Source organism: Marmota marmota, unplaced genomic scaffold (genome assembly GCF_001458135.2).
Source record: "Marmota marmota marmota unplaced genomic scaffold, marMar, whole genome shotgun sequence".
Taxonomy (NCBI): Eukaryota; Metazoa; Chordata; class Mammalia; order Rodentia; family Sciuridae; genus Marmota; species Marmota marmota.
The window spans coordinates 34,799,807-34,815,980 of NW_026000211.1; positions in this window are offsets into that span (position 1 = coordinate 34,799,807).

Below are 16,174 nucleotides of genomic sequence, written 5' to 3' on the forward strand. Positions count from 1 at the left end.
GGCATATTCCTATTCCCCACAAACTATTAATAGTTGAAAATTATTATATTTTTAAATTGTGGAACAGTGAATTTCTTTTTGCTAGATGCATAGAAAGAGATGAGAGTATCATTGTATAACCTTGAAAATATAGTAATAATGCTCCATTCCTGGCCATGTTTATACTCACATTTTCACTGTTTTCATTAAATCTTCATTTCTCAACTAGATTATGAAACCACTTCAAAACAGTCTTTAACAGGGCTGGGAATGTTGTTCATCAGTACAGTGCTTTTATAGCATACATGAAGCCCTGATTTTGAACCCCAGCACTTCATAAACTACCCTTTACAGATTTAAGGCTTGAACCACAAACAGTCCTTTTTTTTTTAGAACATTGTAGGAATTTTCCTTTAAAATTCCATGTTTTCTTAAATGCACCCTAGATTTCATTTAGTATTGTTTTTATTACAAAAATTTACTTTTCTGATACTTCCTTGTAATGTTTTCCTATTTTAAGTTTTTCTTTCTTTTCACAGCATTTTCCCCATTTCCTTTTACTACAGGAAAATTAATTTTGTGCTTTCTATGAAGAATGTGGCAAAAGAAAAAAATCATGTCTAAAATTGTTTTCCTTTCTACTAGAAAAAGATTCTTCAATATACCCATATTAGGATTGTGTCTCTATTTTTACACAATATAGAGATTACATGGGCAGTGATCATTCCCTGAACACAATTTTTCTGAACATTTGTAAATACATTAAGGCATATATAATTTACATATTCAAGAAGGAAAGAGAATTTCTTTCAAATTCCAAAGAACCCATTGAACATTTTCAACTTAAAATGACTAACAAGTCTTTCACATCTTATAGCTATTCCAATGTTTTCAGCTCACTTTGACAATATTTCCAGACCCTAAAAAACACAGGAACATTTTTTGAATATTCATTATTTTATAACAAGACAGTCTGCTCTCCTAGATGCCATACCAGTTTATCTGTGGGCAATTGAGTGTCTTTGGATTTTAGCATCCACAGAGATCCTAGAACCAGTGATATATAGATATCAAGAGATGCCTGTATATGTTCAACTAATATCAGCGCTCACTCATGTGTTTTGTAGTGTGAAAGTAAGAAAAACAACAAAAAGTTCTCAGGCAACTTACTAACTTGAATTCTGGATTACTGTTTCCACAAACTGGTTGCATTCAATTGAAAGTTGTAAGGTAGAAATGAATCAGAGCCCCATTTTAACTCCTGTGTGTGACATATATTTTACTTTTATACACACATACACACATACACACACATATACATATATTATACATATATATTTATATATATATATATATAAGAAATATATATGTATATTTATTTATTCTTTATCTGGCAGTTAAGGTACAATGATGATAATAGTTTTGTATAGAAAGTATTTCCATATTTCTCTCTAGAATTTTGGATGTTTTAGTTTCTTTATCCCTGAATTTTTTAGCTATGTTTTTGGTGATTATGGAAGTTTTCTTAGTCATCTTATTAATTTTATCTTGAATATATCCAGGCAGTATTCTGGATCCGAGAAACATTTCTTATTAATCACTTGACAACAAGTATCAAATGCATTGGTTCTCACTCTGTCCCAGTGTTTACCCCTAGGGTGAAGCAATCAGAACAAATGAAGTATTTTTTTTTTTTATACATGCGTCCAGGCATTCTGTAGGTGAAAGGCAAAGAAATGTAACTTTCCCCTGCTTCTAGAGAGAAAAAAGACAACTATACCTTTCTCTTCCAACTAGGGTCTCCTTGGAAATGTAATGTGCCTGAACTCTTAACTACATCCTTTTGGTATGTAAATATGTTATATGCTCCCTTTACTTGTATTACCTACAGAGTTCTGGGGCTTTCTTCCTTTTTTGGATATAAATACCTAGAGAGATTATACTTCATTTTTCCTGACAACCTGGGACTTAACTTAAGGACCAAGCTTTTATCTACTCACCTTCTCAGGGAACTAAAGGAAATTTTAGTACCCTTTAAGATTTGGCCCATTAAACAGACAAATGACCACATATCTATTCTCATGTCACGCAGACAATCTCAGGAGGCTTTTTAAAGGAACACTTGGAGGTTTTTCCTCAGTGGCTGATTTTATTCTTCATCCACAATTTTTTTTTTCATTATGCCATTTTACTTTAATTCCAGTCTCCTTTCTGATTGTGCAGTGCTATTGGCTCCTTGGAAATTGACTTCTGTTATATTCTTAAAGTTATTGCTAGAGGCCTCATCTAAGGGCTATAACTTTTTTTTCTAGCTCATACAGTGATTTTACAATCATATAACTTCCTAAACAAAATTCTGACTAAAAACCTAGAGTGATTTTAGGTTTTTCATTGACTTGAATATTGTTGAGTGGAGATATTTGATTGCCTAAGAGTCATGATTTCCTTTCATTTCTTTCTCTTTCCATCTCGTTGGATTATGGTTGTCTTTGACAGCTAAAATTTTTTAAAACTTACTTTTTCATATCTTTTATTATATATTTAAATTTATTTTAACTAACATATAAAAACATAAAATCTATACAAATTTATAGGAAACTGATGTTTCAGTACATGTACACATTGTATAATGTTTAAATTGGGGCAAACACATCTATTTCCTCAAAGTTCTATTATTTCTTTATGGTGAAACTTTCAAACTCCTTTCTTCTGGCTTTTTGAAATATACAGTGTATTATCATTTTCTCTAGTCACTGTGCAATAGCACATAGGAAGTTCTTACTTCTAGCTATAACTTGGTACCCATTGATCAGAGTTATATTAAATCCAAAAAACTGGAAGACCAGGACAAGATATGAAGAAGAAAGAACATGGAACTCTACCATCAAAACACTTCATGCAAGCTCTATGTTAAACGGATACAGAACAAGGAGACCTAACAATTTTATTATAACTCATCCTTCTGTTTCAGTTGGAAACAGGGCAAAATATAAAGAAGAGGACTTTGTCAATTAATGGTTTGCTTTACACTTTAGCATTCTGATTCACATTCATTTAATTATAGTACGTCACAAAGAGACAAGGAAACTAGGAGCCTCCTCACAGATGCTTCTGCATATAATTTCAAATACAAATTAATTATTTGAATTTTTTTTTCTAAAATTGCAATTGAGTCATTTTGATACTTGTAATTTATCTTTCCTCTCTGTCCTTTATTTTTTTAAGCAAAGTATCCTTTTCTTTACTTAATTTTCTAAGTATAAAAAATAGAGTAAAATATTAGGTCAATATAAGGTGTGTAAACAAAAGCCATTTTAAAAATCACCTATAATGTTACAGCCATCAGAAAACTATTCTGAATCATTAGAAAGCATTGAATTCCTTTTACTGTTTTTCCTTTTTACCTTTTTATGCATACATACACAGTCATGCAAAATTATGTCATAAAATCTAATTTGTATACTGAACTTTTACTTTATGTTAATTTTCTTATGTCATCTCCTTCAAACATATGTTTTCTAATGGCTAAATAATATTCAAATTTGTATAATAAACATTATCAATTTCACAGTTCTCTCAGGGAAGAATATTTAAGCTCTTATTTTTCCCCCATAAAAATAGTACAGCAGATTTTATAGTATATAAAATTCTGATCTTATCTCCAAATGTTCCCTTGTGATAATTTTCCAAGTTGAATTACCAAGTTAAAATGTATAAATTTTAAAATGTTTAATTTAGATTGCTAAATTTTCTTCAGAAAATGTCATAATATTTTACATACATCCCTAACAAAAATAGTAAAGTAAAAAAGCACACATTTTATCAAATCCTACCGATAAATAGGTATCATAATTCTTTGTAAATGTTGCAATTTTATATGCAAAAATCCTGTGTTTTTTTATATTTTCTTGATTTTTAGTGTACTTAAATTTTATGCATTTAAAATTTTCCTCTTATATTTATCTATTTAAATTTTATATCCATATGAGTGAGATCACTTCTTATCTTTCTGTGTCTTCTTTCACTTAATATAATGACTTGAACATTACACAATATATACATGCATCAAAATATCATATGGTACTTCATAAATGTGTATAATTTTTATGTATCCATTTACAAAATAAAGATACAAAAAATCATGTGCCCATTTTAATTGAAATTTTCCCTATCTTTCAAAATAGCACACTTTATATAATCAGGTCATTTAAATTGACACTTTTATTTATATAAAATTTTTTTATCCTGGTTTCTTCTTTAATTTTATTACTTATAATCACTGATGACATATAGGGTATTTCAATTTTTATTATACGTGCCTATTAATTTTCTTTATAGTTTCTATACATACTTTAATAATAACATGTTTTAAAACTGAATATGGGATAAATATTGCTTACAAATTCAGTATCTTGTTTGAAAATTTTAAATCTGATATTTATTTTATTTTATGTTGACAAGTGAACAAAAGACTCACTCCAAGTGTTGTGTTTTGAATATTTTTTTGATTGGTCAAGACTTTGAAATTTTAACTATTTAAAATTTATATTCTTGTATATTTTCCTGTTTATCTATGATTCTATTGATATCTCACCATTTTTAATTTCATCTTTCATGTTTTGAATGCCTATCTCAACAAATTTTTCTTATTTCTCTTCTTTTATCTTATTATTTTGGTTTATCAAACACATATTCTATGAGGGGAGATTTAAATTTGGTAGAATTTAAGAATTTGCATTAAAATCAGGTACAAAGAATAACTTGATAAATTATTGATTAATTAACTAATTTTGTGTATGTTAACAGAGGCAAGATTCATTAAAATCAGAATTTAATATTGTATCAATTACTAATTTTATAAATGAACACTATACATCCAATAATGTGGTTTTCTTGTTGTACTGAAAATGATTTCATTATTCTATTACCACCCCACCTCTTTTTCCCTATTAATATGTAAGCTGTATTGCTGAACCAACAATCTCATGTTGCTCTATGGGCAGGAACAAATTTGGGGCATTTATTTAAAGAAAGAAGGCCAATATTACTAGAATGGAATTAGAATGGAATTATGTAACTACAATGGAATTATGGAGCAAATATAATCTAAGAAAAAGTAAAACAGAATGAGGAAATCAGAATATCTATGCCATAGTATGAAGGATGGATAAGAAAAACTTTGGAGGAGAAAAAATGTTTTAAGATAAGTGTAGTATTAAAATCAGGAAAGGGTATTTTTCTTGCAAGTGAATCATGTAGTTACAAAAATAATCTGTATGTCATCATTTATCAAGTATATATTTTGCAAATATTTTCCCTATCTATGGCTTTTATTGTTTCTTTTTCATTTGTTTAGCAGTTTCTTTAGCAGAGAACATGTTTTTAATTTGAATAAAATTCAACTTGCCAATTTTTTCTTAATAGATTTTAGTTTTGGAGATTGTATCTAAAAACTCATCATCAGATCTAGTTACCTAGATTTTCTTCAGTGTTATCTCCAAGTAGTTTTATAATTTTTGTACTTTACATTAGAGTGTGTGAATCCACTGTGAGTTAATTTTTGTGAAAAGTGTAAGGTTATTTTCTGGATTTATTCTTTTTGCTGTGGATTCATGATTTTTTTATTCATCGTGTGATGAAAGATTATATTTTCTTTATTAAATTGCCTTTGTGTCTTTGTCAAATATCAGCTAACTATATTTTTGTGTCTATTTCTGTCTCTGTTCTTTTTCACTCATTTATGTATTGTTTTCCCATCTCTGGCTATTTAAAATTTTGCCTTTGGTTTTCTGCAAATGATGATATATCCAGGTATGCATCTTAGGGTATATTGGTCTGTAGTTTGTTTGGAATTAATTTTGGAAAAGTTCCTGACATTATTTCCTCAATATATCTTTTACTTATTATACTACTTCATCTTCTGGTTCTTATTATGTATATGTATGTCACAACTTTTGTTCTTGTCCCATTATTCTTGGATATTCTATTCCTAAGTTTTATATTTAAGCTCACTGATTCTTCAGCTGTGTGTAGACTCCTAATCTACCCATTGGACATTCTTCTTTTTTTCCTCATTTTTTACAGTTTTTTTTCTTTAATTCTGTTTTTTTGTTTTGTTTTGTTTTTACCAAGGATTTAACCCAGGGGCACTTAAACGCTGAGCCACATTCACAGGTCTTTTAATATTTTATTTTGAGACATGGTCTCTCTAAGTTGCTTAGGGCCTCTCTAAGTTACTGAGGCTGGCTTTGAACTTGCAATCCCCCTGAGTCAACCCCCTGAGCTGCTGGAATTATAGGCGTGTGTGCCACATGTACAGCTTCTTTGATTCTTTCTTACGCTTCCATCTCTCTGCTTTCATTATCTGTCTGCTCTTTAATATTGTCCACTTTTCCCATTAGCACCCTTATCATATTATTTATAGTTATTTTAAATTCCCAGTCTGATTATTCTGAAATCTATGCTTTGATTCTGGTTCTGATGCTTACTTTGTCTTTTCTTTTTTCTTGTCTTTTGGCATGATTGGTTATTTTTTGCTGAAAGCCAGATATACTGTATTGGATAAGAGGAACTGAATTAAAGATGAATCAAGTATAAGGTTTTTTGTTCATGTTGCTAGAATTGGGCTTTGCTTAATGTTTATTGGACCTATGAAGGTTAAAGTCTTCAATTTCCTTTATTGGATTTGAATGGGTTTCTCCTTTTGTCTTTGGATATCCCTGGAAACCTCCCTTCTCCCTCAGAATTTGTGTCTTCCAGCTCTCTCAGCTTTGACCTACTGTTACTTCCAATAGATTAGTTTGACTCTAGTAGCAGGCAGGCTTCTGTTCCCAATAAATGGTGGTATCTATCTGTCTTTATAATATAGAATAGCAGGAATTTTATGACAGATCTAAGAAGAATTGTTCTTTGGATTTGTTCACATTTATTCTTCTTGAGGGTGAGATTGATAGTTTCCAAGTTCTTCATATGTTGGATTTAAAACAAATAGTCTCTACATTAAGAAAAAAAATGGATCAGTCAGTATTGTATATTCATAAAGACACTTAAAAGTGTTTTAAAAATAAACCATCTAAAATTAGAACAATATATTTCTAAACCAATATTTTTAATCTTAATTTTATCTGACTATTCTGAAAACCAGCACTGAAAATTCCTAACAAGGTTTTTTTTCAATTGTTATGTCTGGTGATTTTTCTCCTCTCTTTGAACAGATAATACTTACTTCATCATAACTTGTGAAGAAAGACCCCATATAGTTTTACAAATATATATGGAAGATATTATTATAATTTTGGTGCATTTGTTTTAATCTTTTAAAATGTATATAATAGTTTAAATAGGGAATACATATGATTTGTTGTGGTCTGAATGTGTTCCCCAAATTCATGTGTCAAAATCTTAGTCCCCAATACAACAATGCTGGGAAATGAGCACTTTTGGGAGGTATTAAGGTCATGAAAGCTTCTCTATCAGGATTATATTATTTCCACTATAAAAAGGGCTTACAGGAGTGGGTTCTTTCTTCTTTTCCTGTGTGGTGTGACAGTATAATGTTTTTTGTCACCAGAAAATGCAGTTTTCAAGGAACACCTTGGACACAGAGCAGTTGAACTCTCTTAACTTACCTTGATCTTATATATCCCAGCATCCAGAACTATGAGAAATATTCTGTTCTTTGTAAATTACCCAAACTGTGGTATTTTGTCATGGCAGCCTGTAGCATTCGGTTATAAAAAAATCAAGTAAGACAAAGTCATTCTTCAGATATTGGAAACATTTTGAGATGTTAGTATGAACAGCAATTTTTTTGATAAGACCCAAAAACATTAATGATGCACTTAAAAAGACAAATGGAATTGTATCAAATATGAAGTTCTCCATGGCAAAGGAATAAATCAACAGTGAATAGACAACCTGTAAAACAAGAAAGCATACTTGCAAATTATCCAGCAAAGAATTAATATCCAGAATATTTAAAAACTCAAAGTACTCAACAACAAACAATCAAATAATTCTATTAAAATGAACAAATAAATCTAGTTAGACATTTTTCAAAAGAATATTTACATATGTCTAAAGTATATGATAAAATGCTGAACTTCATCAGTCATCAGAGAATGCAAACCAAACCATGAGATAGCCTCATACTCCAGTTAGAAAAGCTATAATTAAAAGACTTTAAAAATAATAAGTGCTGACAATGATGTGGGGCAAGAGAAGTCACTATTGGTAGGTATATAAATTAGTATAGTAATTTATGGAATATAACATGATTTTTCCCCAAGAAACTAAAAAATATTAAAAATAGAACTACCAATGATTCACTTATTCCACTTCTGGGTATATGCCCACAAAAAATGAAACAATATATTGAAACACAGGCACTCCCACCTTTATTCCAGCACTATTCACTGTAGCCAAGATAGGAAATCAAACCCGGTATTTAATAACAGATGAATCAATAAAAAATGTAGCATATATACACAATGGAATATTTCTCAACCATAATAAAGTAATGTAATCCTGTCAGTTTCGGGAGGATAGGATAGGACTGAATAGGATTGAAGGACATTATGATAAGTGAAATAAGGTAGGCACAAAAAGACAAATATTATACTTTTCCTTATAAATATATAGAATCTAAAAAAGTTGATTTTATAAAACTAAAAGTGGTCTCTGGAGCTTAGGAAGGGGAATAGAATTCAGGAGGAGAATAGAGGCAGGTTGATTAATAGTTACCAAAATACTATTAGGTAGAATAAATAAATCTGAGGTTCTGTAACACAGTAGAATTATTATAGTATACAGCAATTTATTGTACAGCTTATAGAGAACTAAATGACACTAGTTTGAAAATTCTCAAATAAATCATAAATGTCTGAAGAGATCAAAGTGGTAATTACTATGATTCAACTATTACATCTGGCATATATGTATTGAATTAACATACCATATACCATACATATGAGTGATTTTAAAAATTAAGAACATAAGTATGATTTTTTTCAGAGAACCTTCTTTTCTCTTAGACAAGACATTCAAATTTGCTTTTCTTTGCACAGTCAAGCAATAAACTATTAGCCAAGTTTTTATTTTTAATTCTATAAACAAATTTTTGATTTGTAACACCTTTCTCTGAAATTTTTGGCATCTAAGTATTACTCTATGAATAAGACAGAGAATTTCTAAAAAACCAAGTGCTCTTTTCTTTCTTTTTTCCTTAATAGCACCTACAACCAAATGTTGGTCATCATGTATAAATGGTGTTTTATTGTACCATCAACAGTATTGAAATAAATACCTTTTTGTACAATGTATTCCAATATTTTGCATATTACAAACTATTTTTATTGATTTTTGTTAAGTGTTTCATACCTCATGAACCTTACCTAAGTGAATAGTAAGCTTTATCATTTATTGATTCAAAGTTTTTTTATCCATTCCATAAATATGCAACAAATGTTGGAATCTAGGTAACGCTAAAGCAAGTAATAAAAGATGTGCAATGTCACCCTTATTAAGCTTACTTTCCAGGAGAATAGATAAGTAAATAAATTAGTTATTGAACTTGAGGGACTGTATCCTATAGAAATAAATGAAGAAGAGAAAGACAGAAGATGTAGAGAGCTGAGTTTAAATAAGATTTCAAGGTAGAAATCACAGGGAAAATGACTATCTAAGACTTGAAAGGCATGTGGGAGGGAATTATATGCATATTTAGGAAAGGACAGCTCTGACAGAGAAAAAGTAAACCCATAAAATTCAAGGTGATAGTGACTGATGGTATTCAAATTCAGCAAGGTGAATAATGAGTCTGAGTGCCCACTAGAAGATGTTGGAGATACTCGCTGAGGTTCCAGGTAAAGATCCCATGCTTGTTTGGCTTCTACTGAGTGAGATGGAGAGGGTTTTGAGAAGAAGTAGCATGATCTGGGCAGTGGTTTAAAGATAGTCTAATTACCTTATTGACAAAAAAATACAATGTGGGAAGGGTCAAGGGTAGCAATAGAAGTACTAATTACAAAGCTTTTAACATCATCCAGAGAAGAGTTTCAGGTAACTTAGACCAATGTGGTAGAAATGGAGTAAGACGTAGGCAGATTCTGTATGTAAGGTGAGACTGCACAGTTTTCCTTATAGATGCTTTGTAAGCCATACCACCCTGAATGCGCCAGATCTCGTCTGAAAATATAAATTTAGGAATCTCACACATTGATTAGATTTTAAAACCATGGGTCACATAAAAATAACAAAGAAAGGGGCTGAGGATATAGCTTAATTGGTAGAGTGCTTGCCTTGCATGCACAAGGCCCTGGATTCAATCTCCAGCACCATAAATAAATAAATAAAGTGTTGGAATACTGAGAACAATTAAAAAAAAATACCAAAGAAATAGTTTTATATAGAGAGAAGAAAAGTGGAGAAAGAATAGGGTCTATAGCAGCCCAAAACCACAAGCAACAATTTGAGGGATTTTGTTTTTTTTCTGTAAAAGGGAGGGGAGAAATATAGCAAAAGCTGTATGGTAAAGGATATTAACAGATTTCTTTTTTTTAAAAACAAGATGTATGTAATAACAAGATATTTTCAAATGGAATTTCATCTTTACCTATGTGCAAGGGAAATTTTCTTGACTGTGTTTAATTGTACAGCTGATTTTCAACAATCTTCTACCACATGATTAATCTTAGAAATACTACTATTGCCTATGGAAGTTTCATTCAGACTTTAAAAAAGCTCTTGGTGCTCATAACCTCTGTGTGGATGGCTTTATTAGTTTTTGTATAGTAATATGTGGCTTCCCAGATTTTCAGTAATTTGTGCTATAAAATAAACCAAAAATGAAGGGTTTTACATTCTAATTAGAGGATATTTTAAGCATTATATTGACAATATTATAGGCTTAAAATTTATGAAATATGATACAAATTTTCAAAAATATTTTTGTAAACTTGCTTCTTAATACTTATATTGTTATTGAGTTATTGTCATCAAATCAATAGAAAACAACAAAACAAAACAAAATCATGTTGGTATAATAACATGGTAACTGTTAACTTGTTAACAATGTTATGCAACTCATTATCAATGTTCAAGTATGTGTTGTTAATGCCTTTCAATGTGTTTTACCTTTTGAAATAAGCACCAAAGTAGAATATTGAGATGTACATGGAATTATAGTAAATGTAATAGATACAAAAGCAGATTTATACAGATGCATTGTATTATTGACTCAAATATTACTAATGTTAGGAAATTTTTTTTTGTAAAATAGTAATTCTTGACTTATTTTGAATGAAACAAAGTACAATCATCCCTTGATTTATAAATAAAGTTAAGTGATATTAAAATAGTATATAATATTCTGTATAGTAAAACTATGCAAAAACTTCACTGCACGCTATAGGCAGAATGCACATAATCTTTATTTTCAGATAAATTAATCTACAGAATTCAAACTATGTTAACTTATTGAAGGACATTTCTTTCTGTCTAGAACTGATCTCTGTGTGGTAGAATATCTAACACTGTTGAATATTATTCACTAAACTTCACTAGTGATCTCCAATCCTTGTGTTACCTACATTTCCAAATTCCCCAAATTTCTCTTCAGTGTGAGCCTTCCAGATCAAAACCACTGACAGATTCTTTGTCTCCTAACAATCAGTTATCTGAACAAAATCCTAAATAGTCAGAAGGTAACTTTCATTATATTGATAATCTGCCTAAACTATGTAAACAGGATCCTATTATTCTTAAGAAGCAACTCCTCAAAACTGTGAACTGGTCTGAACTCATCAACTCCAGAATTTTTCCTGTTTGCTTTCCCCCACTGTATTTGCTTATTATAAATCTCCTATCCACAAGCAGAACAGTCCAAGTGGCCTTTGCATGTGCTTTTTTTTTTTCTCCTTGAAATTATCCTGGCTCTTTTTTTCATATAGTAAATCCTTACTCTTCTTTTGATTCTTTATCTTTTTCTCTGGAAAGTCTTTTCTGAACTTAGTGATTTTGGGTAATCAACTTTATATATTCTGTTAATTTCATGATTCTCTTCTTCATAAGACCATTTACTTGTTATATCTTTATTTGATTATTCTATTTCACAACAAGTTCTGAGTTTTGTTTATCCTGCTCTTGCATGCTATCTAATCCTTCTAGTTGTTAATAAATATAGGTTGAACAGCTGGGTGCAGTGGCAAGTGCCTGTAATCCCAGCAGCTCTGGAGGCTGAGACAGGAGGATGGTGAATTCAAAGCCAGCCTCACCAATGACAAGCTGGAGGTGCTTAGCAACTCATTGAGACCCTGTCTGTAAATAAAATACACAATAGGGCTGGGGATGTGGCTCAGTGGTGGAGTGCCCCTGAGTTTAATCCCCAGTACCAAAACTAAAAATAAAAATGTATGTTGAACAGATTGTAAAATTCAGGAAAGAAGTAGTTATCTAAAAATTCCAGGGACTGAGTCATAAAAGAAGGCAGAAAGCATATCACCAGTAAAAAGAAATAGAGAAAGTCATTTCAGATATAAAGAAGATGAAATGTGGAGGCATGAAAATCTTGACATATTAATGCAGGAACAAATAATTCTACATAGCAAGAAGGACAATGCAGGGGTTTAGCTAATAAAGAGCTTGCAGAGTTTGGGGTCAGAAACTATGAATGTCTTTATGCTAGGGGATTGGTAACATCTCATTAGAGGTCAGAAGGAACTGAAACATAGCATGTTCAGATATAGAGAGATCATTTACTTGTCTGGTAAAATAGCCATAAGAATAAATTAAGGCTAAGACTAAGGAACTTTTATTGATAAGGGTTTGAGGGTGGTGCTGATCTTAGGATGGCTATATGCAAGATGAATTTTGATTTTAGGTGCTCCCTCTCTTTTATGATTTAAAAGAGACAGAAATGTTCCTTAGCAAAAGATTGCATAAGTAGACCCAGCAATTCTACACAGGGAATTATAAACTCAATTTCAAGTTCATATTTATATGAAAAACTTCTAATAGGATCCTAACTGACACAAAAGAAAAGCAATCAAATTATCTTTCAACTGAAGCATATAAACTGGAAATGAAGGCTACACCACAGGATCTTGTTCCATGTGGCATATAAAAAAGGTATTTAAGAGGAAATTAAATTGAAGTATATTCAGTGTAATGTTAATTGATATAGAAAATGTCAACTCAAGTTGCTCATAATAGTTAGAGATGAGCAAATGATTCAAAGTAATTTGGGTTATGATGATATTGATCACTCAATTTTTTTTCACTCCAATTCACTTTATACTGTGTCCTTGGGAATGCAGTAAAATAATAATAAAAAAGTAATTTAAAGCATAGTTAATCAAGTTTTTATTTTAGGCATTCTGGATTTCTTTTGGCCTTATTAGAAAGAAATATATTTATAATAACCTTTTAAAAGTTAATAGAGGTACTACTGTCAATTCTGTAAAAATAGATATTTTGTGCACTAATCTATATCAATTTTTCTGTTTTTTGTACATGAAAATTATAACAGAATGAAAAAAAGCATAAAGACATAGGAATATTTCATATAAATGTTAATTGTGTATTAAATCTAAATTATAGGTATCAAGGTTTGCCTGAGTATGAACATGTTCATTTAATTTAATATTTCTTCTTATCCTTTCATACTCATCAAAAATGTGATAAAAAAGGAAAGAAAAAGAAAAAACAATTATGAGTCTCTGCAAGAAAAAACAAACAAAAAACAACAAAGAGTCCCTATAAGACAAAAATACATAAAAATGAAGTTCTTTTAGTCAGATTATAGGGAAAAGCAGTAATGACTAGATTTTCATAATGACAACATGTAAAATGAGTGAGAAAAACATGTTTGTTGTAGAATTTGGGATTGTCTGTTACCACAGTTTAGATAAGAAACACACCCATTAAAAGGCTATGTAAAGGTAGAGATGGAAAGTATGTTTCAGACAAAAGAAAAAAATATTAAAACTTACAAAAGTTACAAAAATGATCAAAAAAATTCTTGATCATTTAATGTCAAGAACTAAAAAGCCATGCATGGTGACACACACCTGTAATCCCAGCCACATGGGAGACGGAAACAGGATGATCGAAAGTTTGAGGCCAGCCTCAACAATTTAGCAAGACCTTGTCTCAAAATAAAAAATAAAAGGGGCTGGGATGTGGTTCAGTGGTTTAAAAAAAGAAGAATTAAAAGTAAAAGGCAATTAGGATATACACAAAAGCTCTCTAAAGTTATGGAGAACATGCTTGATGTTTCAAGTAAGAGTCAAAAGAGCCATAGACTGAGGGAAGGAACATTGTGTTGAGAGCCACAGCCGAAGGGGCCCCAGCAAACTTCCAGCTGCCAGCAAACTTCCAACTGCCAGCTGATGATTGGCTCACAACGGCCCCAGCAAACTTCTAGCTGCCAACTGATTGGCTCCTCTGCGGTGATGCTCATTGGGCTGTTTCCCCGCCCCTTTCAGACCACAGAGCTGCTCATTGGGGGACTTTTTTTGGCTCTGCCCACCCAACCCAGCCAATCAGCCTCAAGAGCAGGAGGAGTTGGGGAGGTTGAGAGGCTTGTGGGAAACCTGTCTGGCAGTTGGGCTCTGAGGGTTTTCCTGAGGAGCTGTGTGGTGAGGTGTGTGTGTTCTAAAAATAAAGTTCGTTTCTTTTGACAAGTGGCTCCTGAATTGTTCCCAGCCAGACTGCAGCAACATTGTATCAAAAATTTGAAGTTAGCAAATAAAATAGCTTTGTTTACATATTAAAATAAAAAGAGAATTTCCCAGAAGGGACAAAATATGAATTTAGTGTCTTCATATGCTACTGAACTATCCGTAGACAGAAGGGTATTGTATAATCTAGAAGGTTTACATAAGTGATTCAGAGAAAAACTCATGGGTAAAGGTGTAGGAAATGAAGTGTAGGAGATTTTCGTTTTATAACATTTTTCAATAAAATTGGCTCTAAATAGAACTTGAATATCAGCATGGTAGGATACAAGGGACGTGTAGCCAATAGAATCATTTTTTCTGGAAATTATTTTTATGGTAATGAGCACCAAGAAGAGACTAATAGGTTGAAAATACAGTAAGGGAAATTAATGTTTTACTGAGACAACCAAGGGGATGAAATGCAAGCCAAAAAGAAAAAAAAATAGATTGAATGAGGGAAGGCAAGAATGAGGAAAAATAGTTACCTGAGAAGAAAGATAGGTTAACTCACAGGTATTATGAAAAGCCAATGTGAAGCAGTAGAGACATGTCCAGGGTCGTAAAATTCCCCTCAGCTTGACCAGGATTGAGAAAGATTTCTTTCTGACTATGGGTTTCTATACTATCTTTTCTCTGAGCATGAGAAAACTTTCAGTGTAGCATATTTGTCTGCCCCTTTGTGATATAAATCTTCAATGCCTGCCGGTTTTATGTCCTAGTATGTCCTTCTTCAGAACCTGAAAGGTTCTGAAATGGAATCATCAAGAAGGATAGGGTCCCTGTCACTCAGTGTCTATAGAAATGGGGACCCTAATTTCAACAGCATCAATTAGCAAACAGGTTGCCTAATCACATTGAGAAGCTTCCTGCCTCATGTTCTCCAGTGTTTTCCTCTAGCTCACCCCAAGGCTTAAGAACTTCTTACCTGTTATTTCAAAAGAGCTGAGTTCTCTCTCTCCTACCTCAATAGTCTTGAAGTTTTCCTTGCCTGATTAAACCTTTATGGTGCAGTTTTTTTCTTTACCAATTTCACCAGAAAATCAGAAGAACAAGATTGCCTTTAGGAAATATAGAAAAACAAACAAAAACAAAACAAAACAAAAAACTTTCAGGGGAAACCAAAAATGATGAAAACAGAATTATAAGAATTTATATAGAGTTTATCTAGTATATTTAAGAAATATACTAGACCTTATCATATCACATATGAGACATCATACTGCTGAATTAAGTTAGAATTGGTGTCCAGGCATGCTGTAATCCAAGAGGTTCAAGGAGGCTGAGGCAGGAAGATAGCAAGTTCAAAGCCAGCCTCAGGAAATGAGGTGGCCCTAAGCAATTTAGTGAGAAACTAAATAAAATATAAAAAGATCTGGTGATGTGGTTCAATGATTACACACCTCTGGGGTTCAATCTCTGTCCCAAATATATATATATATATATATATATATATATATATCTGTCTCTTATACACATCT